Source organism: Cetorhinus maximus, chromosome 1, assembly GCF_964194155.1.
Source record: "Cetorhinus maximus chromosome 1, sCetMax3.hap1.1, whole genome shotgun sequence".
Lineage (NCBI taxonomy): Eukaryota > Metazoa > Chordata > Chondrichthyes > Lamniformes > Cetorhinidae > Cetorhinus > Cetorhinus maximus.
Genome location: NC_135879.1, coordinates 203164879 through 203170519, shown reverse-complemented (window position 1 = coordinate 203170519; position 5641 = coordinate 203164879). Strand labels below are relative to the sequence as shown.

General features: G+C 44.8%; 1 pseudogene; it reads right to left on the bottom strand.

Moving 5' to 3' along the window:
- Positions 1–2527: 2527 nt before the first annotated feature.
- On the bottom strand, positions 2528–2698 carry LOC144691431 (small ribosomal subunit protein uS14 pseudogene; annotated as a pseudogene).
- Positions 2699–5641: the final 2943 nt, after the last annotated feature.

Here is a 5641-nt window from a genome sequence, read left to right as displayed (position 1 = left end):
GTAATTGGCCAGGTTGGATTTGCCCTGCTTTTTGTGGACAGGACACTCCTGGGCAATTTTCCACATTGCTGGGTAGATGCCAGTGTTGTAGCTGTACTAGAGCAGCGTAGCTAAGGATGCAGCTAGTTCTGGAGCACTCTGAAGAACAGTCTTAAGTACTGTTGCTGGGATTGTTGTCAGGGCCCATAACCTTTGCAGTATCTATTGCCTTCAGTGGTTTCTTGATATCATGTGGAGTGAATCAAATTGGCTGAAGACTGGCATCTATGATGATGGGGACCTAAGGAGAAGGCCGAGATGGATCATACACTCGATATTTCTGGCTGAAGATTGTAGCAAATGCTTTGGCCTTGTCTCCTCTTCCAGTGAGTTGTTTAATTGTTCACCACCATTCATGACAGGATGTGGCAGGGCTGGACAGCTAAGATCTGATCCGCTGGTTGTGGAATCACTTAGCCCTGTCTATCGCTTGCTGCTTATGCTGTTTGGCACGCTAGTAGTCCTGTATTATAGCTTCATTAGGTTGACACCTCATTTTTAGGTATGCCTGGTGCTTCTCCTGATATGCTGCCCTGCACTCTTCATTGAATCAGGGTTGATCCCCTGGCTTGGTGATACTGGTAGAGTGGGGAATATGCTGTGTCATGAGGTTATATATTGTGGTTGAGTACAATTCTGCGACTGCTGATGGCCCACAGCGCCTCATGGATTCCCAGTTTGAGATCTGTTCAAAATCTATCCCACTTAGCACTGTGGTTGTGCCACAAAACACAATGGAGGGTATCCTCAATGTGAAGGCTGGACTTCACCTCCACAAGGACAGTCACTCCTACTGATACTGTCATGGACAGAGATGCATCTGTGACAGGTAGATTGGTGAAGACAAGGCCAAATATGTTTTTCCTTATTGTTGGTTCCCTCATCACCTGCTGCAGACCCAGTCTAGCAGATATATTCTTTAGGACTCGGCCAGCTCGATCAGTAATGGTGTTACCAAGGCATTCTTGGCAGTGGACATTTAAGTCTCCCACCCAGAGTACATTCTGCGCCCTTGCCACCCTCAATGCTTCCTCCAAGTGGTGTTCAACATAGAGGAGCACTGATTCATCAGCTGAGTGGGGAGGGGTGCGGTACTTGGTAATAGCAGGAGATTTCCTTGCCCGCGTTTGACCTGATGCCATAAGACTTCTAGAGCTGATGTTAAGAACTCCCAGAGCAACTCCCTCCCAACTGTATACCACTGTGCCACCACCTCTGCTGGGCCTGTCCTACCAGTGGGACAGAACATACCCAGGGATGGTGATGGTGGTGTTTGGGACATTATCTGTAAGATATGATTCCAGGAGGATGACTATGTCAGGCTGTTGCTTAACTAGTCTGTGAGACAGCTCCCTCAGTTTTTGCACTCACCTCCAGATGTTAGTAAAGAGGACTTTGCAGGGTCAACAGGACTGGGTCTAGATCAATGCCCAGTGATCTGTCCAGTTTCATTCCTTTTTGTAGGACTTTGTAATGGTTTGATAGGTAATTTCAGAGGGCAGTTAAGAGTCAACCACATTGCTGCAGGTTTGGAGTCACATGTAGGACGGCAGATTTCCTTCCCTAAAGGGCATTACTAAACCAGATGTGTTTTTACAACAGTTGACAATGGTTTCATGATCACTATTACCGAGGCTAGCTTTTTAATTTGTTAATTGAATTCAAATTCCACCAGGATTCGAACCCATGTCCCCCAGAACATTAGCCTGGGCCTCTGGTTTACTAGTCCGGTGACATTACCACTATGCTACCGCCTCCCCTCCAGTTCTTATACATCTCAGTGATTTTTCTGCAGATTTGTTCCTCTACCTTTTTTTCACTATTGGGGGAATCTACTGAATACCCCATGGGGTGATCATGCACTTTTTGCTTCTAAATACAAACCAGATGGATTCTGTCCTTTCCTCCTCAAAGACATTCTGTCTTTCTGATACTCCAATGTCTTTCCTAATCAACACTGCCACCCCACTTTCATTTGTTCCTTCACTATCTTTTCTGAACATTTTGTATCCATGTCATGAAGATATTAACGCATATAATGTTATTGGAAATTAGTTTAAATTGGACCTGTAGTAGGTTCTGTGTGGATGTGAGTATGTGTGTCTTAATTGGATTAAAGCCAGCTAGTCTGGGTGCTTTGGTGTATAGTCGTTTTGAGATGTTAAACAGTAAGGTACAGGGTACATTTGCATTTTGTTGAATAAACCATTCAAAGGATGGGGGTGAAATATTGCACCTAGCTAGGAGACACCAAGCAATATGTTTATATTACTAATAAAATTGGTACTATGAAAGGTGTTTTATTGTTAGAAGAGGAGGAGTTCAAAGGGCCTGGTGATATAATGAGAATTTACATTCAAAGGGAAGACTAGGTATATATAGAAAAAAAGTTTTGCTTCTTCCAGGTTAAGACAGTAAAAAGTTGTTCAACAGATGCTGCATTTCCATTTCATACTGCATCGGAATGCATTCTTACTCCTTTTGTAATTTACTCCAGCTTGACGAAGCCAATATCTTTAGTGTATTGTCTGAAGCACTGGCGGCACATGTTGAGGTCATACTTCCAGATTAGGCAGTGTCGGTTCGCACAGACTTGGCATGAGCGGGAGCCCTGGCCGAATTTCTTGAGGTGGGACCACTAAACCTGCTGATGAGCCATGGCGGCCAGACACAGAAACAGAGAGACCGGGCTGTGCACATAAGTCAGAGGCATGTCACCTGTAAGCCTACAACTGTATGCAAAGGACACAAATTGAAAGGAACCTTATTTTGAATTTGTAAGATAAAATGTGCTTTGCCTGGTGCCTATTTAAGTCTATGGGTTATTGTTGCCTTGGGGAAGATTACCTGGGAGTGATTAATTTGGGGATTTGTTTAATAGTTATTATGGTAATAATTTGTAGACACGTATGTGTTTAATATCTTGTTAAATTAATAAATGTTTAATTTAATTTATATAAAAACCTCTGAAGGCTCGGTGGTTTCATTTCTGAATTCAGAGCTGCATCTCAAACATACCAATTGAAAATATAGGTTATGACAGTTGTTTAAATTGGAGTTTTAAATAACTCAGCCTTTACCAATTGCTGTGTCATAACAATCCTTGAATATTAAGCAGCCATCCTTGGCATTTTTAAACTATGGGCTCCCCTGCCAGAGAGTTTGAAGGCAGAGGTGTACATAAAATCCAATGGGTAGCCTTCTTGCCGCCCACCAGCCTGTCCATGATTTGTCTGTAATTGTACAAGGATAGGGCAGGCCTCATCCCACCCTGCTGGTATTTTACCCATGACAGGGGTAGGCCCATGCCATGTGGGAAGCCAGGCAGCTTTAGCTGCGTGAGCTGGTGTCAGGCAAGGGTGGGACCTTCTTTTCAGGCCCCCGGGATCCATTGTAGGCAATCCTTCCCCAGCCTCTTGAACTTGGCCCTCCATCCCCCTCAGCCCACTCGTTGAGACCCCCCACCCTGGACTTACCTGGGCTCTTTGGCATGGTGGGACTCCCTGTAATCTCAGCAGTGGCCCTCACTCAGAGCTGGGATCATGGGTGGGCTCCTCCCCCTGTAGTCCCTTTCCCATGGTGATGTGGTCTAGATTGCAGTCCTTCAAGGTGTCATCATTCCAGCAGTCGCCAGGGCTGAATACCGGTTCGAGAGTGGCACGCACCCCAAAGTGTCCTGCACTTCCTGTGTCTTTCTACTCTTCCAGACAGCCAGCCTCTACTATCCTGAACTCACTCTGTCTGTGGAGTGGCCACCACCTGGAACGTACAAGCCAGGAATCTATCAGTCACCCCCCTCGCCGATGCTCTGCATTGACTCCGGCTGCCCTTCAAGGTAGGAAACTCTGAAGTCAAACTGAAGCAGCTGTAGACACTTCCCCCAAGACAAATGAAATGCCCTGAAGCTCCCATATTGTGCAGGAATTGCAAGCAACAGGTCTCAGCTGCTTATCTATGATCTAAAAAAAAATCCCTATTCCCTCTTTTAGAATCTAGTCAATACCTTGTTTAAACTATGAATTTTAATTAATGCCTCTGGTGCTGAGCTTTCAGGTGTTGCTGTCTCCCTTTCCCTCACTCAGGTCGCTCCTTGTTTTTTCAAAATGCCAGAACAGCACCTCTTCCCTCACTCACCAGATTCCATGAGTTTAGTACTCTGTAGAATTGGATTTTTGTGCTACTTACCTGTGCATTAGCAAGAGCCTCTTGTGTTGAACAAAAATTGCAAAGGCCTAATTCGGGCCCAACTGACAGTAATTACCAGTTCTAACTAGCCACCTAAACAACTAACTGTCCAACTGCCAATAGCAGGTAGCCCTTCTTCAAAATAGTTTGGCTAGATTCTGTATTCCAGTTCCAAGAGAGAGATTTGAACCCGCAACCTTCTGCTAAGCTTGCAAAATTAACATAAGAGCATTAGGAGATAAGAGCACGAGTAGGCCATTTGGCCCTCTGTGCCTGCTGCACCATTCCATAAGATAATGGCTGATCTGGTTGCGGCCTTCGCTCCACTTTCCTGCTTGACCCCCTGTAACCCTTGACTCCCTGGTCAATCAAAAATCTGTCTAACGCAGCCTTTGAATATTTTCAATGACCCAGCCTCCACTGCTCTCTGGGGAAGTGAACTCCAAAGGCTAACAACCATCTGAAAGAAGAAATTACTCCTCATCTCTATCTTAAAAGAGAGATGTTTTATTTTTAAACTGTGTCCCCGAGTTCTAGATTCCCCCATGAAGGGAATGATCTCCTCATCCACCCCGCCTCAGAATCTCACAGGTTTCAACCAGATCATTTCTCATTCTTCTAAACTCCAATGAATATAAGGCCAACCTGCCCAAAACCTTCCTCCTCAGTCAACCCACTCATCCCAGGAGCCAGCCTAGTGAATCTTCTCTAAACTGCTTCTACTCGAGCATGTCCTTCCTCGCGAGTAAGATGATCAAAACTGTACATGGTACTCTAGGTATGGTCTTACCAAGATAAAGACAAAAACTGCGGATGCTGGAAATCTGAAATAAAAACAGAAAATTCTGGACCTCAGCGGGTCTGGCAGCATCCGTGGAGAGGGAAACAGAGTTAATGTTTCGAATCCATATTACTCTTCTTCAGAGCTGTGTCAAAGGCCTAAGGTCAGAGCTCTGGAGAAGAGTCATATGGACTCAAAACGTTAACAGTGGTCTTACTAAAGCCCTGTACAGTTGTAGCAAGACTTCCCAATTTTTATACTCAATTCCACCTGCAGGAAACACCAACATTGCATTTGCCTTCCTAATCACTCGCTGTACCTGCATGCTAACTTTTTGTGATTAATGCACAAGGACACTCGGATCCCTCTGTACTGCAACATTGTGCAAGCATTTCTCTGTTTAAATAATATTCTGCTTTTCTATTCTTCCTGCTAAACTGGACAACCTCACATTTTCCCACATTATACTCCACCTTCCAAAGTTTTGCCCATTCATTTAAACATCCCTCCTTGTCATCTTGACCTGTCTGTAGCCTTTGACACAGTTAGCCACAGTACTGTCCTTCAATATCTCCAGCCCATCATCCAGGTAGGTGGGATTGCACTCACCTGTTCAATTCTCATCTATCAGATTGT